At 33.1% G+C, this 22,721-nt stretch overlaps 2 pseudogenes across 1 annotated transcript; both read right to left on the bottom strand.

Annotated features, from left to right (window-relative positions):
• Window positions 1-2,975: 2,975 nt before the first annotated feature.
• On the bottom strand, window positions 2,976-6,120 carry LOC148569510 (isoflavone 7-O-methyltransferase pseudogene; annotated as a pseudogene).
• Window positions 6,121-20,665: 14,545 nt separating this feature from the next.
• On the bottom strand, window positions 20,666-22,564 carry LOC148569511 (isoflavone 7-O-methyltransferase-like; annotated as a pseudogene). The gene is made up of 4 exons (XR_015881269.1): window positions 21,849-22,564; window positions 21,628-21,772; window positions 21,033-21,272; window positions 20,666-20,952 (listed from the first exon to the last, which is right to left on the bottom strand). The product of XR_015881269.1 is annotated as an isoflavone 7-O-methyltransferase-like (transcript).
• Between the last annotated feature and the right edge of the window lie 157 nt (window positions 22,565-22,721).

Raw genomic sequence — 22,721 nt, forward strand, 5'->3', positions numbered from 1 at the left:
TTAATAATTAAAAATATTTTCCACAAGTCATTAAAAATTCAAAACTTTATAATTTTACCAAAATTATAATTTTAAATTTTAAATTTTTTATTTTAATGATTTGTTGAGCATTTATTAAAATAAAAAAATTAAAATTTATTTAATAACAATCTTAACTTGTATTCTTAGATATAAGAATTCATAATAACTAAATTCAAAATTAATTAATGTTTTATCAAAATTAAATACTAAATAGAATAAAAATATTTTTATATGAAAACTAATCAATCATCTATATAATTATTAGCGCTATATACATCGAAGAGTCATTTGGCTTGGTGGTAACATGACATTGTTAAAGCTTTTCCTTCTTCCAGGTTCCAAGTTCGAGCCCTGCCTTCTTCAGTTGTGGAAGGTTTACATAGAGTTGATATTCTACAGTGATCTACACGTTGTGGATCTATTGGTGGGCGCGGATTTAATGATTGAGTCGGTTGGACCATTGGACCACCAGTCGGTTTGACTCTAATAACTATGAACGGAAATACTGAAGCTATTTAGCGGCAGTTTGCAACTCGCCGCAAAATTGATAGACGTTTAGCGACGGTTATTCCAGCGGTTGAATAAAACCGCCGCTATCCGTTTAGCCGCACCACATCTTCCGGCATTTCATTAAACTGCCGCGAAATGTTTTGCGGCGGTTCAAAATCGCCGCTAAACGGCTCCAGGAACCGCCGCTAAATGGCGATTTTGTTGAAGTGATTTTTATTCATAGAGTTGTAAAAACCGTTATAAAGTCATCTTTAAAGATAGACCTCTATAAATAATAAATATCCAGTAAATAGAGATATCTTGTAATTATATATAGAGGTCAGCTTTATAAAAGATACTTTTCCATTCTTCTTTGGTTCTCTCTTTTTCATGGAGAATAATATGCATGCTTATATTCATAAGAAATTTGAGTCGAGTAATTTCAGGTTTATCTTATTCTTTATTTATCACAGTCTCTAAAATTATTATTTTACCTTTATTTTTATCCTTACTTAAAGCATTGACAGCATTTTTGCAGTTTCTCAATATTTTTATGCAATTGTTATCACTTCAATCATGTAAGACTAGCTGCAAAGGAAGAAAAGAAATATAAAATTATATATATATATATATTATTTCATTCTTTATTTATTAAATGTATATATATAAAAGTAATATATAAAATTAGAATTAGTTAACATGATAAGTGACTTATAATTAAAGTTCTAAAAATTAAATCGGTGATTCAAGTAGCACTGAATCGAATATAATAAAATAATATATTTATGTATAAAATATATATATATATATATATATATATATATATATATATATATATATATATATACCAAAGATATGAGATTCGAATCCGCAACTTCTGAAAGGCGGATGGCTTGGATTAGTTGGGACACTATGACTCGCCCACGAAAAGAAGGAGGCCTTGGATTTAAAGATCTCAGAATCCAAAATCTGGCGCTTTTAGGCAAACAGTTTTGGCGACTTGTAACACAGCCTACTTCCTTATTATCCAAAATCTTAAGAGGTAAATACTTTAGCAATGGTAATGCTATAACGGCAGAAATTGGAGTCTTACCTTCTTGGGGATGGAGGAGCATACTGGAAGGTCGAAAGATTGTTGAAAAAGGTCTTAATTGGGCTGTGGGTACTGGTGAGAATATCTAAACCTTTGAGGATCCTTGGTTGCCTCCTCCGTATCCTTTGATGATTTCTGACATGTCAAATAGACAGGCTATTTCTGAGTTGGTTCCAAGAGTTAAAGATCTAATTACTGAAGATAGAAATTGGAATCAGAATCTCATTCAAGAATTATTTCCCCAAGACATTGCAAACAGGATTTTGTCAGTTAAAATTCAGCAGAGTAGGGACAAATTACAATGGGATTTGAACAAATCCAAGCAATATGATACAGCTTCAGGTTACAGAATTGGCTACTTATTTTACCATCCGCCTCTGGAGCTTTGCCCTATTTATATGCAGCAGAAAAAGCTGTGGATTGATCTATCGAAGTTGAACTTGCCTCACAAAATTAAGCTATTTATCTGGAAAGCTCTCCATGGCCGACTTCCGGTGCTTGCTCAGATTCATCACCGCATCCCATCTATATCACCAATATGCCTTTGCTGTCATGAAGCAACGGAAACAGTCACTCATTGTTTGATCGATTGCTCTAGAATTAAAGACGTGTGGTCTCAGAATTATCTTCGTGACTGTCTTCCCCCTCAGAGTTCTAACAACTTTTGGACATGGTGGATTGCATCAACAGAGATACTTAACCCGTTGAAGAATGCTGACCGTAATCCTCAATTGCTTGCCATCATTTGCTGGAACTGCTGGAAAGCTCGCAACCAGTTGATTTTTGAAGGTTCTACTTCTATGCCGTCTGCCATTCTAGCAAGCTCTGTCAAGTTGCTCCGTGAAATCCAAAGAACTCCCAGTTTAGGTCGTCATCTCCATGAGACAAGCTCTTAGTTGCATTCAATTTGATTTATCATTATTTCTTCTTTAAGATTTTTCTTCGTTTTTCGACCACGCACCGTTGGATGAATACCTTCAGTGTAGTGTTTTTGGGAATTCTCCACCTTTTATTATGCTGTTCTGCTTTTGGACATCTTTGTATTTCATTTTTTAATAATTAACGAAATATAACCTATTATCTTTGAAAAAAAATATATATTTTTTTTAGAAAAATATTTTTTGTCTTTTATTATTTTAAACCGATTAATTGTTAAAAAATTGTACTGCTTAATTCAATTAACTGATTTTTCAATTTTTCAATAACCAGTTTATTGCTGATTGATTTTTTACCTGAATTCTCGATAAATTTAGTTAATTCAACTAGTTCGATCTAATTTTTAAATCCAGGGTTCGATCTAATTTTAAGCCATAAAATTAGCTAAAAAATATTTAAATTAATTAGGGCAAACACACTACTAATCCACTACTAATTAAATGCTTACCTTAAGTAGAATTGCATCATCCTTAGGAATGGAATCAAACATGTCTCCACCAACAAAGCTCAAATTGTTGCATCCCTTCAAAATTTTCACAACCTGTGGAAGATCAAATACTATGTATTTGAGTTCTGGAAATTTCTCACTGAAAATTTGTGCCGTGGTTCCAGTTCCACCACCAACATCCACAATTGTTTCCAACCCCTCAAAGGCCATGTGATGATCCTTTAGTGCCAACTTTATCATCTGAGAATCACTGGCCATAGCATCATTGAACAAGCTCAAGTTCGTAGGGTTCTTGTCAAGAAACTCCCACAAAGGTTTTCCCAAGGTGATTTCGTATAGAGGGCGATTTTCGTCATAAAACCACTTGTTTAGATGATGGATGGAACTTGAAAGAGTTGGATCATCGAGAAACATCTCTACCACCGGAGATATAGAAGGGTTTTCAGTGCCTTTGATCAACAGCTCTGATGCTGCTGTGAGAGCAAATGCTTCCTTTTCTTTTTCTTGGTTGCTATCATCGTCACCATGAATTGTCACCTTCGTTATACAGATGTAAATACAATATTAACTCCATATGCATGGTATATGATATAGTAGCAATTATAACATTTTGTTAAGAAAACTAAGATTGTGCCTTGTATATTAAAGATAAAATCAACAAAAATATTTTCAAATTGCTGATAGAAGTGCCTTTCGAATTTTCTAACTATGAAAATATCTTTAGAGGAAAATATTTTTTTTAGATATGTTTAACTTATACCTTTAGGATACATAATAGTAATTCTTGACAGTTTTATATCACTTAACCTCAACTCAAGTTGTATAGTCCTTTATATTTTATGATGCTACCTAAAAAGTGTTGAGCATTTTTTACCATCTCCATATTTTTCACCTTGTATTGCATCTTAAGAATAAATTATTTGCATTTTCATTTTCTTTCTCAGAATAGACAGAAGAATTGAATTGTATTGTATTAAGCTGTATGATAGAACTAGAACTGTGAATCAATTCAGCCCGCTTAAGTCTATAGGTTATACAGGTTATTAGCCCGTTTATTTTTTGTTCGTTTATGAGTTTCAATTTTAAAGTTCAGACATTTTAAAATTACGAACTAACAAATTCTTTCTAATTTGTTATAACTAGCACCCATCATTAACAACTTAAGTGCAGGTTAACTGATTACCCTTTATACATTTAGTTAATAAATTAGATTAATTCATTTCAAGAATTTTAATGTGATTTAAGAGAGATATGAGATGGACCGTTATCAGTGTTACATATAATAAGTATGTATTAAGTAGATAATAAAGAGAAAAATGTAACACTCTTATTATCAGAATGTCACGCTTCTGGGTGCGTCATTCTGATAGCAACAGTATTACGACGACTCTCATATATTTAATAAGAAAAAGTATGGAGAGCCAATCTAATTAGTGTACAATGTATACAATAGGGATATTTTTGTAATTAAAATCAAATGATAATTAAATTAATTATTATTATTTATTTCTAATTTGAAATACAACCCAAATAAGGATTCGAAATAGTGAACAACGCAAAACTGTGACCCTCTCCCCCATTTGAACGGAATTGCTTATTGCCTAGTCTCATCTTCTCTCAACGCTGCCGTGTCGCCACCCACAACAGCTGCCGTCGCGCACAGTTTCGGGAGACGCTGTAACATCCTAATTATCCTAAGCCTTACCTCGCGTCGTAAAGTAAAGGTTAATAAAAAGTTACGATAACTTTAAAGCTTATACATAGTTATATAGAAGGAAATAATATATTCTAGAAGCCCAATTAAGGATTAAGCTCAAAAACAGAGTTTGAAAATCGCAAAACGTTCACACGAAGCTACAACGTAAGGCACAAGATATACCTACAGATATCAAGACATATATATAGATATATCAAAGTATAATAGTCATAAGAGTCTAGCCGCGGCTCGCGAAGGTTAAGCCGGCTAGTTATATACAGACATACAGAGTTTAAAAAATAAAACAGCTTATACAAACTTTCTCTCAAAGTAAGCCTCTAAGGCATATATAAATACAAAGGTGAGAGAAGTTAAACAAAATAATCAAAAGACTTCAAAACATAGTGAAGATCCTCTGCTCTGTCACCATCAAAGTAACTCATCGAGATGGGTTACGACCTGCATCTGAAAAATAACAACAGAGTATGGAATGAGAACTGGAGGTTCTCAGTATGATAACAGTGCCCAGTGATGTAAGATATAAGACCCCAGGATGCCAGAAGCAATCTTAGAACTTCATATCCATCACAAGATTCAAGCTTAATCCATAAGTAAACTTAAATTCATATTTTAAAACCATAAAGAAAAGAGGGTAATCTAACTTAGTGGATTTCTAATCTAACAATTTTCCGCTGTCCCACAGCCTTTGCCAGCCTAACCGCCATGCAATCCCATCGCCACCGCCTTCCGAACCTCCTCAATCCTAGTAGAATACACAAACAAATAACAATGCAAGTAAAGCACAAGTATAGCATGTATATCAAGAAATTCAAGTAGCAATTAATCATGTTATACAATTAGGTAATCAATTTCAAGTCGGCAAAGCAAACAAACAGATAGAAGATGCACAAGATGAATGTCTGTCTTATTGGCTGTGATATCACATTGTTGATTCAACTGCCAATCCGACACACCTCCATGGAGATGTCGCCCTTCGGTCTCATAATGGGAACCCCCGAGATATCGTGCCCGGATCACGGTCCAGGATGTCAGTGCCTGCACACTATAGTGATTTCGAATGGATGCGAGCGGGATACTCTTGCCACGGACCTCACATCTCAATGTATGCGGGACTAACCACCGCCCTTATGATGCCACCGTGATCTCGACAGGCGGGATTAACCGCCGACCCTGCCAGGTGCATATCATCTCAATAATCTCAGTTTAAAAATATTACATCAGTGGTTTTCAAAATCATTTCATTCAATGCTCAGTAATTCACCACTTCCACAATTTTCTGTCAGTAATCATCAATACAATACCTCGCCTTCTCACTCAACCAAAACCATCCTCAGTATACCAGAAACCTAAACCTCCGTTCTCTAAACCTTTTTGCAAGAAAAGTATCCAATTAAACTTACCAAAAGCATCTCCCATGTTTTGACACCTAAAAGCAAGCTAAAGAGACATAAATAAGTGTTACAGAAGTTTGCAAGCTTTCCGGGAAGGAAAAATAGTTAAAAACAATGTTTATTGAAAAATAGGGCAGTGTGTATACGCATAGGATTGTGCGTATACATGCCTAAAAAGATTTTCAAGAAGTGTGCGTATGCACAGGGAGTAAAAATTTCCATTCTGCGTACACGTATAGATACGTGCGAACGCCCTCAACAGAATGTAACTTCCAGCATGTGCGTGTACACGAGGCTGTGCGTACACACAGCTTGAAAATTTTGCAGGGTGTGTGTGCGCACCAGAGTGTGCTAGCGCTCCCAACAGTAGGCACCTCCTTGTGTGTGTGTGCGCACAAGAGTGTGCATACGCACGTTTTCAGAAATACACAGAGTGTACGTGCGCACCAGGCTGTGCGACGCACAAGTCAAAATTAGCCACTGATGAGAGCACGCGCACAGCAGTGTGTGTACGCACACAAACCAGAAATCATAAAATTCTGTTATATCACAGAATTCAGATTTTGACACCAAACTTTAAACGGTCATAACTTCCTCTACAAAAATCCATTCTCTACAAACTTTATATCAATTTAAAGCTCTCAAAGCCATCTTTAATTTAAAATAAGTTTCATTCAATTGTAAGCTTTGAGGCTCAAGTTATGATCCGTCAAAGTTCACCAAAAATCTATTTTTACCAAAGTTCACTAATTTCTCAAATCTTTGAAATCCATAACCAAAACCAAATCCAAACCACACCAAACTACAAATTACTTCATAACTTACCCTTTGTGTCACAATTCACCATTCATATCAAATTTTCACTCACATTACAATATCATCAACCTCAAATATCAAATACATGACACTATAATCCTTTCTCCACCAACACACTCATCAATCATCATTCTATCACTACCAATCATAATAATCAACCTCAACCATTCACAATATCAATATTCAACACTATTTGTTAAACTCAACAACATTACTCACCCAAATCATCAAAGTCATCAATACATCATACATCATCATGCAATAATTCAACAAGCCATTTCAATTCAACCTATCATATGGGTCACCAGCCTAAGTGTCTAGAAATATTATATATTACATAGAGAAAACCGAAACCATACCTTGGCCAATTTTCAGTATGCACAAAAACCCAAGATTGAGTACAAATTAAGCTTCCAAACACAATCAAGTCACCAATCCAACTCCAAATGCTCCTAAGTATCCAAGGTAATTCCAACAAGCTCCAATATTCAAACTAACATAATATATTTCATAAAAATCAAAACATAACATTCATAATGTATCAATTTACAAGGGTTATTAAGAAATCTTACCTTATCCACTGAAATTTGGGATAGAACCCAACAATCCCTCAATAATGATTAGTACCTAAACAACCAAAACACAAATTTCACTCAAAACCAAAACCCACCAGATTCGAAATTCCTAGGGCTGTAGGAAGGAAGGGAAAATTTGAAATCTTACCTATGGATGAAAGTAACAGGCTTGGCAAGAGCTTCACGTTGCCGCTAACAGCACGCGAATCGGAGCACCGTAGCTCGAGATATGATGGATTGAAGTTGTATGTGAATAGTAACTTTTCTCTCTTCCTCTCCCCTTCACTTCAGCCACTCACCCTTGTGTGTGTTTTTATGGCTCATGAGTTCATTAATGGAGTGTGATATATGTTGGGCTTGGGCCCAACTTGGGCCCGGTCCAACCCGTTAGAGTTTTTGGCCCGTTTGGCCCAATTACAGGCCAAACCTTTAAAATTAGTGTCCATTTTTCAATTCTATATGTTTTCCTAGGTTTTTCTACTATTTTTAATTATTCTCGCACAGTACCAGATCGATTTAAGCCGGTACTACCAGTTCATTTACCGGTTCGATTTATTATGTGGTTTTTCGTAGAAATATACATTTTCTAACTCAGAAAAATCTACTGAGTCTAAAAAGTATATTTAAATTTTCTAATTCACTTTATAAGTTTTTGAACCTAATTTGGGCCATTTAATTTAATTAATTAAGCAGTTAATTAATCGCAGTTCATGCAGACGCCGCCATGCGCACCGCGAACGACTGAGCAACACTGCTGCAAAGGTTGTGTCATTCGTGTAGCCGTGAATGTGCCAGTCGGAAAAGTCCTTCCCCTGCGTCGGCGATTTCTCCCTCCCAACGTCTCTCTCACACTCATTCTTGCTTTGCAATCCGTGCCGTCTAAGTCTCCACCTCCTGCGACGAGATGACCTGCCTTCGCGCCCAATCTGGCTCCCAAATGCGCCGCACTCTCCGCTGGTACGACCACATCGCCCTCGGCATCGGCGACATGGTTGGCGCCGATGTCTTTGTCACCACTGGACGCGCTGCTCACCTCTACACTGGTCCTGCCGTTGCCCTCTCCTACGCAATTGCAGGCCTCTGCACTCTTCTCTCCCCCATCCTCCGCTTGACAACGGGAATCAAGTACAAAAGTGAAAGCCTTTTTTATGCAGATGTTCATTACACTAGGTCGGTGGATGGTTATTTTTATATCTAATGCAGATGGTTATTTACATAGTTATAAATAAAATAATCTGAATATTCAATGTAGTAAATATGCAGATGATTGTTTTAATGAGCATTTGGATAATCAGTTTTATATGTAACCGGATTGTTATTTTAATTGGAGGAATCACGATGCTGTTGGGGCTGCTGGGGGTGGGTGACAGCGTTGCTAGGGTTGCTAGAGGGGTGGTCATAGCACTGTTGGGGCTGCTGAGGGGGTCAGGCGCTGCTAGGGTTTAGTAGTGGGTAGGAGATGGTTTAAATTTGAAATTGGGGGTAAAAGTTTTGTTACTAGAATTTAGAAGGTATTTCTTATTTTTTTTATCCACTGTGGGCTATAAACTAGCCCATTGTATACATTGTCAAGATTCCTCATTGTCTCCCTAACGGAGTTTATTTAATAATAAGGTCTGAGCCTTTACGCGTAAATCTATCGATGGTTTCACTAAAAACTTAAAACTTTTCCAACAAGAACAGATAACACATATTCACTTATTTAATATTAATAATACATTATAATATTACATACAAAAAGCAATGACAAAACTTACCCCTCTGAATAAAACTCTAACTAACAAGGCGAGGGAAAAATAAATTCTAACAACTCAGCTTGTAAACATGACTTTCCATGCTCCTGTAGCTCTGCACTACACCTTTGCACTTGCAGCTGAAAGGGGTGGAAATAGGGGATAAGAACTAGGGAGTTTTTAATAGGGTCGGGATGTATAGTTATGTTCATTTTATTAACATAGCCAACAGCAACACGCAATAGAATACATTTAGACTTAACAAATAAAGAACACAAAATTCAAACAATCATATAGCACACCCACAATCACAAAACACACTCACAAACAAATATGTGCAAACAAGTATGATCACTACAAGAAAATAAAACATTTGTAACAAAAATTTTGTATCAAATTTAAAATGGTTACAAAAAATTTTTTTGTAATAATAATTGGTAATTGTTACAAAAGAATAATATTTTGTAACAACATTACAAGTTGTTACAAAACATGATAATATTTTGTAACAACCTGATTTTTTTGTTACAAATTACATTAGTTTTTATAACGAGATGGTGTTTTGTTACAAAATATTATAATATTTTGTAACAAAAAAAAGTAGTTACAAAAATTTGAAATATTTTGTAATAAAATATTTTTTGTTTCAAAAACTCCAATTGTTTTGTAACAAAATATCTTTTTGTTTCAAAAACTCTAATTGTTTTGAAACAAAAAATTAATTTGTCACAAAATTCAATATTGTTTATAACAAGTTAATTATTTGTCACAAAATATAAGTATATTTTATAACAATTCTTTTTTTTTTCAAAATGTTAAACAGTTTAAGAATAAAAAGAAATTGTGTATAGAGGGAGAGCTTGCGAACGGGATTGTTGCCCAAAGCTGTCGTCACCATTAGAGCTGCACGAAGCCATCTCCATCGTCGTCGCCTAGGGCTGTCGCCGTCGTGCTTCATTGCTGCCGTCGCTAGGGCTTGTCACCATCGTCGTAGCCATCGCCGTCGCACGCAGAGGGGAGAGAGAAGGGAAGATCCGCAACTGGCCAAGAGAGAATGGGAGTCGAAGGACGCATTGGTGGGTGTTCTCCTTGCCGCCGCCATAGGAGCTCGCCACCACTGTGAAGATGAACCGAGGAAAGCTTTCTTGCTCTTGGTTTCCGTTCTGTTTTGCTTTTGGTTTTTGTTCTGTTCTTGCTTCTAGTTTTTGTTCTGATTATTAGGGTTTGCGATTCCGTCCCCTTTGAAGCTACTACCGTCGTCGATTGCCACTAGAGAATGTGCCGCCGACCTTCTACTGTCGAGAGCCAATGCTGGAGCTGCAGTGATGAGTCTGAGACTGCTACTTTGATTCTGGGCTGTGATTGCTCTTAATTTTTATCCAATTTGAATCCTCTGTTTTGCTACAATCCCGGTCACTGCTGTGAAGACCATGCCTCTGCCGTTCCGGTTGCGTGGGAGTCGCCGCTGCTGCTGCCATGAAACTGAAAGGGAAGGGAGTTGTTATGTTAAATTATGCGATTGCGACATCGAGGTAGGGGATTTAACTTAAATAATTTTAATTTTAGAATGCCCATAAAGTTTATTGAATAACTGTAAATTGGTTTAATTATCATGAGTAATTAATTGATTATATGAATGTTGAATTATGGCTGTGAAATGTGATTGGAATTGTTGATTCAGTGTTATTGATTGATTATGTGGATTGTGAATTGTTTGACAATTAATTGTTGTGAATGCTAGATTTGATGGATTGTATTAGTTGATTACTGTTGAGTTGGTTATAAATATATTGTAATGATGGTGGAATTTTTTGGTGATTTCTTTGAGATTTAATTTTGAGAGGTACTGAAAGTTGAATCTTGAAATGCTAAACTTTTTGTTGAAAATCTGGTTTTTGAGATAAACGCCAATTTTGAAAAGCAGACCAGCAATTCGATAGTGATTGAAGTAATATGAGATTAAAAGTTAAGTGAATTACAATGAGTATGGTTGCTAAGATTCATATTTAAAAGGTTTCGTATTAACTAGAGAATTAGTTATGATTTTTCAAAGTTAAATTATGAAATCTGATTTTCTGCATTTCTTTTAAACGAAGTCAGAAACTTTGAAAAGTTATAACTAATTCTGTGATGATTGGAATTGTGTGGGACTAAGTCTGAATTAAACTTGAGAATATAGGAAACTGGACTAAAAATTTTGAGGCATTTTTGTTAAATGTACAATTTATGGCGAATTTTTAAAATTAGGTCGATAAATCTATCCTGGAGCAGAAAAGTTCAAACAGGGCAGCAACTTGTTTGTCTTTTTGTGACTCCTCTGATCTGAGTTTTGGAGTGAAACTAATTTTATTTTAAACTTTAATTAACTTGGTTTATTGTTCTAAAATTTCATAATTTTAGGAGTTAAAGATTGGGAGTTGTGAATTTTTTAAAATTACTGATCAAAGCTGGAAAGAATCAGTTTTCAACAAAGTTTGCATGAACTTTCAATGCTTGCAACTCTTGGAATTAAATAGCGATTGAGTTGCAACCAAGACACAATTGTTACTAAATAAGTTAGGAGTCTCCAAACTAAAATTTATTTTAATTAAAGTTTTGTAATAGAAGTTATGTAAATTGAAAGATACTAAGTTTAGTGATTTCTAAAACAGATGTTGATGTGCTTTTTTTTTGTGTAATTGTGTATTAAATTATGTAAATATTTTATTATTTCATTTCTTTAATGTTATCTCTGTGAGTTTTATTGTAGATTGCGTAACATAATGGCCTCACGAAGGTTGAAAAGGGCTACCGCATCTAGTTCTACAATACTAGCAACCCCTGCTCTAGTCCCAACTGCCCCTGCTCTAGCCCCGGCAACCCCTGCCCCAGCCCCAGCATCCCCTAGTTCGAGTGAAAGCTCAATTGGAAGCTCAAGAAGCCGTTGTGAACTCTTTCATAACGTGCTTTGACAACGAAAGAAACTAGACAATTAAAGGTACTCCTAAAATTGCTTAAGATTTTAATACATATTCCTACATGATTTATATATTATTAGTATAGTTTAATTTGTATATGGATCTGTTTATCACATTTTACTTGTGTCATGGTTGAGAAATGACAAATGTCTTATTATTTGGTTTGATAAATTTGGTTGTATATTGGCGGAGAAATAAGTAGTGAATTGGTTGTTTTTGTTGGAACTGTAGACGGTGGAAATATCCAAGTTTTAGGGGAGGTTCTGCCAAAATTTTTCTAAACATTTTGGATAAAAGTTAATGAAAAAAATTATAATTAGTGTTATATCTTGTTTCTAATTTTTTGTTTCGGTCTTTCTTATTTACAGGAGTGCTAAAATGGTGACAACATGCTACCTTGAGGGCTCAAGAATATTTTGATTCATAGAGACACTAATCTACCTTAGACTTTTAACTTTTGGTTGAACTTGTGCAATAAATATAACTTGTAGAACTAATCAATGTACTCACTAATGTTATTTTGTTTTAAAACAATTTTAGTTAAATGAAACATGTTTGAATTATGTATGTTTTTATATATTATATAAATGTTGACTTGCTTAGTAAAATAGTTAATATATCAGTTAATTAAAAAAAATAATTTGGTAAATTATGCATACAATTTGTATTAGAAAAAATTATTACAAAATAATTATTTTGCTTTTGTAACTAAAGAAAAAAATGTTACAAAATCAAGTTGTATTTTGTAACAAAATTTTATGATAGGAAAAAATATATTGTCAGCAAAAATATTTTGAACATCAAAATTTGTTATCACTTTTGTAACGACTTTTGGTTATTTGTATGACATACTGCAACGGCCCTTTTTTGTTACAAAATTCTTTTGTTTCAAAATTCTGATTTTTTGTAATAATTTTTTTTATTACAAATATTGCTTTTCCTTGTAGTGGATGCATGTCTGTCCTATGACTAATAAGCTCATTTGTCGGTTATATAGCCAAACCCGACATGTCCGATAGCTAATTCAGACACTGTCTCTCTGTTGCGCATTAATACCATTAGAGGGAATAAGTGCCCTGTTACCATTAGAGGGATTATGTGCCCTATCACCATTAGAGAGAATAGGTGCCCTGTCACAGATATACTTGTCATCAATCATCCTCAACCATGTCTCATTTATCATATTCATTCAATTTCTTAATCAAACTTAGTTTTCTTCATTCTTTTTCCTCATCTCTTTCCCTGTGCAAGCGGACAACGCCACTACCTCTTATTCGGGGTCACATATCTCATTCATTTATAAATCATCATTTCCATAATCATGTCTCATTTATTCTCATATTCTTCGAGCTAACTTCAAAACCGTTTTCGAATTTAAACTCTTTTCAAAAGACGAAAGAAAACCATTTATTAGTTAAACCCCTCGAGAAGACCTCTAGACTTTAGGAGAGCGACAACCAATCTTATTTCAAAACAAAATCATTTAAACTCGAATATAATTCATTCTTTTCTTAAATAAATCAAAATCAAATGATATAATTCTTTCAATCCAAATTAACTAAAATAAAACTTCTCATAATTATTCTAAAAATTTCGACCGCACCTCTCCTAAAACTCGGACTTTGCCACCCTTCTCGGGTCGCATCCAAACAATTTCTCAAACTCTTTTCTTGATAAATCAAATTCAAACACAATACTTTTATAGATAAAACTCAAAACATAATCATTTCTTTAATAATTAAAAATTAGATAATATAATTCTTAAATCTTTTGAAAATTTATTTTGACCCCAAATTTTTTAGAAATTATACTTTAATCACTAAAATTCTAAAAATTCTATTTTAACTTACACACTTTCTTTATTTAACATTCAGCCCAAAAACTCTTTCTTAATTATATTTTGGCCACAAAATAGTCAAAACATGACGGTTTTGTGTTTTTCAAAGAACCAAATCAAACTCATCAAAAGTTCATCAAAATTACTGATTTTTAACTAGTTTTTCAACGGTTTCGGTAACCAAAATTTCACAACTTTTACTTTAATCTCATAGCCATCAAAACTCATCAAAATTATCTCAAAATACCATATCACAATAGTCCCAAAATAATCAAAATACCCCAGCTGGCTGTTCATGCATATCCAAACCAAAATCTCAAGCAAACAACAATAATTCAACATAAACTTAATCAAACTCAAACAATAATCAATCAAACCAACATTCACTTATCAAATTCACATTTAATTATTCTAAAATTAACAAATTCTACCATTGTACAGAAATCCCTCCCTCCGTACAGAAATCACAACAACCGAAGCTTCAGGAAAGGTTTCTGAACGAGAAATCGAAGAAGAAAATGTCAAAATTGCTACTCCACCTCCGGGGCTCCCTCGACCAAACTTTGCATGGAGGGACAGCAGCTCCGCTATCAATTTTTTCCGAACAAAAGTGACACCAACGTAATGAGGAGGATGATACAAACACTTTAATCGAATTAGATTTTTTATTGGGGTTACAGAGCTTAAGAAATCGAAGTTGGAAGCTCAACGATACCATGAAACTCTCTCTGTCTCTCATCCACGGTCATTTCTCTCTCTTTTTCCTCAATGAAACCACTGATGATGATGAATAAGGGTGATAATAATTAGATTAGTTTGGTGACACATGGGAAGGCTGGGTGTCACGGTTTGGAGCCACTGAGACAACGATTCAAGTTATAAATATATTAAAAGGATAAATATAAAAAGTGGATATATTAAAACATAAGTAATAATATATTTGAGTTTTTAATATAAATGACATTAGTAACATTATGATAAAAGATATACGATGAAATATTAGAAAAGTTAAGTTCATTGAAGAGTACCGATATTTACTCATATCAGCAGATATCGAGCTCGATAATAATATTATTAGCTAAACTCTATTTTTAAATTAAAAATGTCAATTACTCAAATTAAAATATATATATATATATAAATAATTTTTATTACTTATAAATTACTAAATTATAGTTTCAATTATGTAAAATATTTCATCATAACAAAAATATATATAAAAATTTGAATTGAATTAAACTTAAATAGTTATAAAATTAATTTAATTATTTTTAATAAAATGATATCTAGAAATAATGAGTTCTATTTATTAAATAAATCATAACTTAAAATAAATTGATAATAATTAAAGTTTAAAAAATATGGAGTGTTATAATAATGTACTCACCTTAAAAAAATTTTCGCCCTGAAAAATTGATAATGAAAAAGATTTATACTAACTTCCTTTTTCAAACATGAGGATAATGAAAGTCATACTGATACCAAACTATGATAAAGATGGATGTTCCAAAAGGTTCAAGTGGACAGTTAAAAACATGGTCAAGCAAAGATATATGCGAATGGTGAATTATGATCGGAAGGGAATAACATCATGGTTCAGGAAAGGTATCCGAAACAAAGAACTCCAATGAAAATGGTAAAACAAGAAATTATGTGGCAATTCTCTTGCGATAAGAATCGTAAGTCGAAACTAAACGGATCTTTGAAAAGTAACTCCTAACATTTCCAAACCTCGTGATTCGCATCACCTATTAATTCTATTTCATCTATGACAATTCATTAGTATTTTTGTATATACAAATCATTAGTAATAAGTTGGCCAGACCTAATACTATGAGGAATGCAACGGTCGGCTAACAGTATTAATCAATAGACAATCATGTACGTAAAACTCAAACTCTTGTCATTAGGACAAGTCCTACTGCATGACAGACACTCAGAGTATGCAGTAAAGCATAGTCAGTCCATTCCTCAAGCTCTATACGAAAAATTGCTCTAATACCACAATGTAATACATTTACTCTGATAGCGGGGGTATTACGATGACTCTCATATATTTAATAAGGTATGAGCCTTTACGCGTAAATGTATCAATGGTTTCACTAAAACTTAAAAATTTTTCAACAAGAACAGATAACACATATTCACATACTTAATATTAATAATACATTATACTATTACATACAAAAGCAATTACAAAACCTATCCCTCTTAATAAAATTCTAACTAATAAGGCGAGAGGAAAATAAACTCTAACAACTCAACTTGTAAACATAACCTTCTATGCTCCTGTAGCTCCGCACTAAACCTTCGCACCTGTAGTTGAAAGGGGTGGAAATAGGGGGTAAGAACCAGGGAGTTCTTAGTAGAGTCGGGGTGTATAATTATGTTCATTTTATTACCATAGCCAACAGCAACGAGCAATAGAATACGTTTAGACTTAACAAATAAAGAACACATAAATCAAATAATCATATAATACACCCACAATTACAGAAAATATACTCAAAAACAAATATGCGCAAACAAGTATGATGCATGTCGGTCCTATGGCTAATGATCTCATTTGTTGGTTATATAGCCAAACCCGACATGTCCGGTAGCTAATTCGGACACATGTCTCTCTGTTGCGCATTAATACCATTAGAGGGAATACGTGCTCTGTCATCATTAGAGGAATTATGTGCCCTGTCACTATTAGAGGGATTATATCCCCTGTCACCATTAGAGGAAATAGATGCCCTGCCACTCTTATAACCAGAAAGAAAACACAGATATACTTGTCATCAGTCATCTTTAATCATGTCTCATTTATCATATTCATTCAATTTTTTAATCAAATTCAGTTTTTTTCATTCTTCTTCGTCATCTTTTTCTCGGAACAAGTGGACAACGCCATTGCCTCTTATCCGGAGTCACATGTCTCATTCATTCTCATATTCTTCGAGCTAACTTTAAAACCATTTTCGAAGGTTCATCAAAATTACTGATTTTTAACTAGTTTTTCAATGGTTTCGGTAACCGATTTTTCACAGCTTTTAATTTAATCTTGCAGTCATCAAAAATCATCAAAATTATCTCAAAATACCATATCACAACAGCCCTAAAATAATCAAAACACCCCAACTGGCTGTTCATGCATAGCTGAACCAAAATCTCAAGCAAACGACAATAATTCAACATAAACTTAATCAAACTCAAACAATAATCAATCAAACTAACATTCACTTATCCAATTCACATTTAATTATTATAAAATTACCAAACCCTACCTCCGTACAAAAATCACAACAACCGAAATTTTCAGGAAGGTTTCTGAACGAGAAATCGAAGAAGAAAATGTCAAAACCGGCTACTCCACTTCCGGGGCTCCTTCGGCCAAACTTTGCATGAAGGAACAGCATTTCCGCATCGATTTCTCCCAAACAAAAGTGACACCAACGTAATGAGAATGAGAATATGAACACTTTAATTGGATTAATTTTTTATTGGAATTACGGAACTCAAGAAATCGAAGCCGAAAGCTCAATGATGCCATGAAAATATCTCTCTCTCTCACCCACGATCATTTATCTCTCTTTTCCCTCAATGAAACTGCTAATGATGATGACTAAGGGTGATAATAATAATTAGATTAGTTTGGTGACACATGGTGGCTGGGTGTCACGATTTGGAACTGTTGAGTCAGCGATTCAAGTTATAAATATCTTAAATGAATAAATATAAAAACTGGTGAATATATTAAAACACAAATAATAATAATATATATGAGTTACTAATATAAATGATATTAGTAACATAATGATAAAAGATATACGATGAAGCATTAGCAAAGCTAAATTCATCGAAAAATACCGATATTTTCTCATATCGGCAGATATCGAATTCGATAATAATATTATTAACTAAACTCTATTTTTTAATTAAAAATGTCAATTATTCAAATTAATATATATATATAATTTTCATTACTTATAAATTACTAAAATTATAGTTTTAATTATGTAAAATATTTTATCATAACAAAAATATATATAAGAATCTGAATTGAATTAAACTTAAATAGTTATAAATTAATTTAATTACTTTTAATAAAATAATATTTAAAAATAATAAATTCAATTTAATAAATAAATCATAATTTAAAATAAATTAATAATTTAAAGTTTAAAAAATATGAGGTGTTACAGAAAACAAGAGAAAAAAAGGAAATAATAAAACTTCACAAACAAACACACTGTTGCCACTGCTTCATAATCACTACGTTATCACTTATCACAGATATCACCATATATGTGAATGTTTATAAACTATGAATTTCAGAGACTAAAAACACATAGAAAGTGAATTTTTTTGGTGTTCACAGAGAAAGTGAGACTATATATATATAGATGGTGTTTATATTATTAATAAAATTAATTTTAAAAAATATAAATAATAAATAAGTCTTTAAACATTTTAAATTTTAAAATAGTTAAAAATATAATTATTTATGTATTTTTTATTAGTTTAAATTTTTAAAGATATCCACATTTAAGAGCTAAATCTTTTAAATTTAAAAATTTTCTTATTTTAAGAATATCTTGTTAACTCTAATATTTTTATAAGTATACAAAATTTTGATTATAAAATTAAAAATAGTATAAAAATCTAATTAAAAAATTTTAAATTTAATGACTTAATTATAAATTTGATAAAATTATAAAAATTGACAAAATAGTTTAACCTATTGATAATCAACTAACTTTATTGTTTTTTTTTTTATCTCTCATTTTTTTCTTTTTTCTGCTCTCTTTCTTCTTCTTCTTATTCACAGTTTACTGTTGAATAAAGCTGGAAGGTGAAGTTGTAGACTCGTAATCGTAGGTTAGAAAATTTTTTTCGCCATTCTTTGATACGAAGAACTTCATGTACTTCCACCATTTTGTGAAGTTACTCCCACAACATAGGGATTTGAGACTTCATTTTCTAGAGAAGTGAAACCATGATCTTCATTCTCTGTTAAAGTTTCATAAATTTCTACCATTTTTGAAGATAATGGAATAGAGTTTAGGTTTAATTTCACTTAATAATTTAATTTTAAAAAGATTTTATTTTATATAGTAACAAATTGTCATGTCACTCATAATAATAGTGTCATTCTGTACTCAAAACATTATAAGTGTTGTGTGTAGTATTATTAACGGAGGCACACGCTCATTGTCAAAAGGGTGAATATGTCTATTAGAACAAAACAATGTGTGTATGTGCGTAACTCACTAAATAATTTGGACGTAATTGTGACCAGCTTGTGAATTTTTAAGTGTATTTTTGTTTATTTTTTTTATTGTATACAAAAAGATTTGTTGTTAAATATTTTTGTTATAATTTATATTTTTATTGCATTCTATAGCATACAATCAAATTAACAATAAAATTAAATTTTACCAATTCAAATAATAATTAAAAACACAATTTCAGCATTTGACAATTTTTCGTGCACATAATTTTTATTATTTCGAACAGTTAATGTACTTGCTATTTAATGTTATATTTCCATCATGTCAAAATTTATACAATATATATTTATTAAAGCATCGAAACACAACTATTAACTTACCTCAGTGGCAAGTAGGTGAAATTTATATTTTTATGTTCATTTAACTTTTTTTAGAAAAAAAAAAAAAACAAGTTAGACCGGTTGACCAGCCATTAAACGGGATAAATTAGATATTTTAGTCCATTTAAGTTTGACAGAGCAAGCCAGTCCGTCCTATTTTGAGGTGGATCTGGACAGGATGAACTTATTTTGCCATTCTTACTATTCGTTTGAGTATATTGTCCATTTTTGACATTTTAAGGTTTGTTTTTTTTTAAAGGATAGAAATTAAACCACCCAACCTACCAAGACATGTCTACAAAAAAGAACTATCTAAACTCTTATAAGGTATATTTTATTCGACTCTACAATTGATGTCTTGTTGACACATTAATTTAAACACTAATTTTACGAAAATATTATTTATATATTAAAATTAATTATTCAAATCAGTAATTAATATATTGTATATAAATATATATATAATTTAATTTATTTTTAATATATATATTTATATTCTAACATATATTTTATACTGATATTTGATTTTAATAAATAATTTTAATGTAAAAAAAACATAATTACTAATTTTTATACCATCTATAACAACTCAACACACCCGCTTAAAATATTCTTATCTTTGACATTTGGAATTTTAAGGTTTTGTTCGTGATTAAAAGACGAAAACCACTTAGCGTGTCGACAAGAAAAGGTATTCACACCTTTTCTGGATACTTCTTCTCACATGCATGCATGTGCCCTGTGCATGTAAATCTGATACTAAATTCTTATGAGAGGGAGATATTGATTATCTAGGAAACTCTCACTCAAGGGATTATTTATAAAACAATACTATTAACACCTTAATTAATTTAAAAAACGAAACATTTATTAATTCATAACATACATCATCAACACTAAATTCACAGTTTTATTACAATGATATTACAACATTTTATTCATAAAAAATACTATCTAAACAATAATACACACGATTACATAATAAAATGTGTATTTTATTCTTACATAATATTTATTTTTATTCATAGAATTATAAATGATTATGAGATTATTTTAAGGATAGACTTCTATAAGTGATAAATATCCAATAAATAAAAATATCTTGTAATTATAGAGGCCAGCTTCATAAAAGATATTTTTCCATTCTTCTTTGGTCTTGCATATTTAATGTCATAAGAAATTTGAGTCGAGTAATTTCAGGTTCATCTTGTTCTTCATTTATCACGGTCTCTAAAATTATTATTTTACCCTTTTTTATCTTTACTTGAAACCTTAACAGCATCTTTGCAGTTTCTCAATATTTTTATACAATTGTCGTCACTCCAATTATGTAAGACTAGCTGCATAAAAAGACAAAAGATTATATCATAATCATTTTATAATGTAATATGGTCATCAATCCCGCTAATTAAATGGTTACCTTAAGTAGAATTGCATCAGCCTTAGGAATGGATTCAAACATGTCTCCACCAACAAAGCTCAAATTGTTGGATCCCTTCAAACTTTCCACAACCATTGGAAGATCAAATACTATACATTTGAGTGCTGGAAATTTCTCACTGATAATTAGAGCTGTGGTTCCATTTCCACCACCAACATCCACAATTGTTTCCAACCCCTCAAAGGCCATGTTGTGATCCTTTAGTGCCAACTTTATCATCTGAGAATCACCGGCCATAGCATCATTAAACAAACCCAAGAGTCTAGGATTCTTGTCAATAATTCACAAAATTACACACACATATTCATAATAGTTCATCAACTTCCAACAGCATTTTCAAGCATACCCTAATCATCATCAAATCACAAACCAACAGAAATCATCATCCTCAAACACAGCCACAAATCAATCTCAGCACAATTTCATCACATTCAACCATGCATATCCACAATCACCAACAATCTCAATTTCATCAATTAATCAAACAAGACATTTATAAATTATTTGCAATTACTCACTAAACTTCAATGGCATTCATAAATTAAAATAGTTAATTTTAAAATAAATTTCCTACCTCAACTCGTCAAAACTCAAAACCCAAACGCGTTAAAATCCCTTTTCCTTGCGTCTTGTAACTACCACAGCGTCGAACCATTTCTGAGGCAATAATAGTGACTTCAAACACGACATGCAACTGATGCAAGCATCGATACTTAGTCCTATGACAAATAATGCCGCAAAACCTCAGCCACATAAACAGAAACCGATATATCAAGGATTCCGAAAAGAAATTACCTACTGGACTTATTAGAGAAACAAAAACGGTAGCGGCAGCTTAAGGGAACAACCACACAGCCCATGATAGCGGCAGTAGAGGATGGCGGCTCCAAAAAGATTCTGCAATGCACCACAGCTCGACAGCAGTGCAGATATGGCGAGGGCGAGCTCCACCTCCTCCCCGCGTGCAACAGAGGACGCGGCGGTGGTGACGGCGACATGCAGACAGCGGCAGCAGTCCTCCAGCTCCAACAACGATGGCTCCTTCCTCCGCGTCTCCTCTCTCACGCGGCTCTGCTCGATGGTGGCTTCAAGGCGGACCAACGGCGAGGGTTTCACGACGGCAGCTAACAGACACGGCGCCTCCTCCCCTTCGGCCATGGCTCGCGTCTTCTCCTTCCTCCCTTATTCGCGATTCCAACGGTGGCGACAAGGACGGATTCGGCGGCAAAGATCCGATGAAGCTGGCAGCGATGACGCGATGGTGATGGCGAGGCATGGTGCAATGGTGGTGTGGCTTCTCTGCAACGATGATGACCACTCCCCCTCTCTCTCAGGGCCGCGCTCTATCTCCCTCTCCTCTGGTCTCTTGACTGCGCGGCGGCGAGGCCCACCGTCCGCGATGCGTCTCCCTCCTCTCCGTTCCTCTTCCTCTCTTCTGTTCTTTTCTTTCCTTTTCTTTATTATTTATTTTTTATTTATGTTGCTACTGCTATGTAATAGTATTTTGGAAGAAAATGGAAGCGTGTGGAGGTGAAGGGATTGAGAAAAATTAGAGTTTTATCTTGGGGATAATTATTAATGTAACTAGGGTATAAAGTAGTATTAAAAATTAGTTTTAATCCAATAAAATTATCTTTAAAGAAATTAAATTATTATTAATTAAATAAA

This window comes from Arachis ipaensis, chromosome B4 (genome assembly GCF_059453495.1).
Source record: "Arachis ipaensis isolate K30076 ecotype BB chromosome B4, ASM5945349v1, whole genome shotgun sequence".
Lineage (NCBI taxonomy): Eukaryota > Viridiplantae > Streptophyta > Magnoliopsida > Fabales > Fabaceae > Arachis > Arachis ipaensis.